The following is a 3773-nucleotide window of genomic DNA, read 5'->3' as shown; positions in this document are numbered from 1 at the left end:
AGGCCAGAGGAGGGCACCAGACCTCATTACAGATGGTTGTGAGCCACCATGTGGTTGCTGGGAATTGAACTCAGGACCTTTGTAAGAGCAGGCAATGCTCTTAACCTCTGAGCCATCTCTCCAGCCCCCGACTTTGGAATCTTAAATAGCGGCTATTTTCATACTGCCTGTAGACCCCAAGAGTAGGGGGATTCTGAGGGCCTGGGGCCCTTGGGGGACTGACAAACCCCTTCCAGTTTAGCAGTTCTCAGGTGTAGATGTGTTTCTTTGTATAATTTTACTTCTAGAAAGTTTAGTTTCTATAAAGGACTTTAAAACTCTGCATAGGGATGTGATGTGGAGCTGGAGCAGGGTAAGGAGGGTCTCTTAGACCTAAACCCTAAGCAGCTCAGAACAGTAGCCCTTATAAGGTGTGATGATGCAAGAAGTGTAGTCAGGCAGAGCTGCTAGCCGTGTGACATCAGGCCTTGAAGTGAGGCTAGTTCAGACTAACCACAGACCATCCTTTACAGGCTTGGTGTGAAAGAAGTGTTAAGCAGCTTACTAATTTTTACATATGCCACTGGAATATTTGGAGCATATTGGGTTAAATAAAATATACGTTATTAAAATTCCTGGTTTTTTTTTTTTTTGGTTTTTCAAGATAGGGTTTTTCTACCTGTCCTGGAACTAGCTCTGTAGACCAGGCTGACTTCGAACTCAGATCCATCTGCCTCTGCCTCCTGGGATTGAAGGTGTGCATCACCACCACCCAACTGTTCTTTATTAATGTTCCTAGAAAATAGCGCATTACCCATGTGGCTGGTCAATATGGCTCTCAGGTAACCTCTGTTGGACTGTGCTGCACTAGACCGTCATGGGATGTGCCACAGTTTCTCCTTCCGGGTCTCACATAGCTAGCTTAGCTTCCTCCCCACTCCCAAGGTCTGGCCATTGATTGGCCTGGTTCTGAGCTGTCTAGCTGTGGGCTCCTTTTAGGCATTCGCCTTCAATGTATTGGGACTTTGTTGTGCATTAATGAGACTGCTTTGACTGCTCTTGTGCCCTGCTGTGTGCTGGTTACATAATCTGTGTTGCTCAGAAGAGCCACTAGATGCTGCTCTATGCCCTCACAGGAAGACTTCCTCAAGAACCAACATTCTGAAGCTCTTGGTTGGAATCCTTTCTGTACCATGTAGCTAGTTGCTCCTTTGGCCTTCTGTTCTTGGGCCAATATGGGAAGTGGTAAGTGTACAACAGATCTCTACTGAGCTATTGCATGGGCATCCCACCTTGCAAGGTAGCTAGATAGGCTTTAGGGAAAGTAGGCTGGTTGATAGTGAAAACTAGACATCTTCCCTGAGCTATCTGAATACTGGGAGGAAAACATCCTGCAGCGTTCAGTTTGCTCTGCCTTCTGGGCTCTAGATTCTACCATGTTGGGCAGATTGTTGCCCTTTCTTCCTTGCTTCCCTGTTGGAACAGTGAGGGAGCTGGGTGGGGGAAGGCAGAGGTGGACTTGACTGGTGCCCCGTGTGAAGGCTATTCAAGGTTGACTACATCTGGATTTCACGAAAATGCAAATCTGGAGCGCACACCATTTTGCTTCAATTTGATGTAGAAAGATCCACTTTTTGTCTGGGTCTTGAGGTGTGAAGATACACGCCTGTAATCTGGGTCTCAGGAGGAGGGACATACCTACTGCTGGAGTGGAAGAAGGAAGCTTTTGCTTTTTGCCTGCTTGCTTTGTCCTTGCTAGCAAAGCCATTCCTTTACTGGCATTAGGGCTTACTTCAGGATTCCTGCCTCTTCTGAAGACGAGCTGAGACATCTAGCCTCTTGAACTGAGCAGCTTCTGGATTCTTGGACTTTCTGTCCAATAGCTGGCCGTTGTTGGGAGTTCTGTTACCCTCCGGAACCCAGACTGATAGACTTTGAAGAGCTTCTCAGGTATCACCTAGGTGGTAGGGCGCCTAACAACCTTGTCCCTCAGCATGGAGGTTGATAGAATTGTCCTATTCTGTTCTGCTACCAACATGACTTTGCCCCTGGCAATGTGAGGAGGCTGGAGTAGTTCACACAGAGGGTTTGAAGGACTGGCTGGACAGAAGACAAGAGAGAACATGTGTACAGCCGTGCTGGAAAAGGCCCATCAACTCCAGGATCAACTGTAAGAGCTGGAATTCAGTTGCAGGCAATAGCAGGCCCAGGTTTTTCTAATGGGTGGATTGCAGCCTTCAGAGATGTGTGTCTATTTAGGGAAGTAGAACACATTTAACTTTTGCTCAATCCTATAATTTGAAAGAACATAAACAACGAAGCCAGCTGAGAAGCTGGGTCTCTCCCCTTGGGGCTGGAGGAACAGAGGCTGACTTTCAGGGTTTCCTTTCCAGGAAGAGGCATTGGGTCAGGGGGGCTGAAAGACCATGGGCAGATGACTTAAACCCACTTGACAATGAAGGGCCAGGGCAACTCCTGATTTTCAAGAGCAGTTAGGATTGTTGACACTCTGAGCCATGAGACTTGATCTCGGTGTCAGTGTTGAGCCGGGTCGTCAGAGCTGGTGTGGCTCATGCCTCAGTTCAAGCAGTTAATACAAGCAGGAAGACTGCCAGTTGCTGGCTGGCTTGTGCTACAAGGAAAGGTTTTAAGTCAGTCGCTTTGATGCATGAAGGGTTTAAGTAAGCTCCTGCTAGTGTGAGTTGTTAGATAACCAATTGATGGCACCTGCCATCAATCCCACACGTACTTGTTAGCTCTCCCTCTTGCCCCTGTGAGTTGAAACCTCAAAGCTCTCGTCAAGGAAAGTTCTACCTCTGGTTCTGGACTGGACTCCAGAATTGAGTTAACACATTAATTTTGTCTTCCTTTTGTTTTTCGAGACAGGCTTTCTCTGTAGTTTTGGAGCCTGACCTGTAACTCGCTCAGTAGACCTGGCTGGCCTCAAACTCACAGAAATCCGCCTGTCTCTATCTCCCAAGTGCTGGGATTAAAGGAGTGTGTCACCACCGCCCCGCGCCACATTATAGATTATCCAGTGTTGGGTGTTGTGTTCTAGCAATAGAATACCGGCTAAGATTCTGCTCATCGAGGAACGTTGTGAAAGGGCACACAAGCTAAGCTAGCCTTCCTGGTGTTTGACAGGTCCTGGAAAACTTTTTTTTTTTTTTTTGTACAGTTCAGTGCATTTTCTATTCTGGTCGCCAAGGCCCCTAAACTTTTCCGCTCCTGTTGGCAGAGAACTCTCTGGGTACATAAAGAAACTGGCGCTTTCTAACCTGGAAGTACTGTGCCTAATGACTCAACAAGATTCCTGTTTTGGGTAGTTGGCTCAGCTGTTGCAGGTGTTGTCAGGAATTCTCTAGGTACGAGTTAAGAGATGGTTTGTGGCTTGCTTGCTAGTTTGAGTCTCCAGAATCAGTCCAAAATGAATGGCTAGTAAACCGGCAGTCGCCTTTGTGAAGGATATGGAGTGTTTGGGAGCTGTGCGTCGATGATCAGAACTAGAATATTCCGCAATTTTACTGCCATCAAGCTTCAAAACAGGCAAATCAGAGGCTGGCCAGTGGTTCTGAGCCTTAGAGGACAGCGGGCTTTTACGCCGACGTGGGGATGCATGCGGCTTTCCCTTGCCCGGCGCGGTGCCACTCTTCACAAGGCCCGCGGCCTCAGCTGCGGGGGCCGCGGCGGGAACAAAGGCAGCACGTGTCTGGGCGGGGACCGCCCTTCGCCCCGCCCGCCCGTCCGCCCGGCGAGCTCCGCTGCGCGGCGCCGGGACTCTCGAAGCCGGGCTG

Source organism: Microtus ochrogaster, chromosome 7, assembly GCF_000317375.1.
Source record: "Microtus ochrogaster isolate Prairie Vole_2 chromosome 7, MicOch1.0, whole genome shotgun sequence".
NCBI lineage: Eukaryota > Metazoa > Chordata > Mammalia > Rodentia > Cricetidae > Microtus > Microtus ochrogaster.
Note: the sequence above shows the minus strand (reverse complement) of the source record.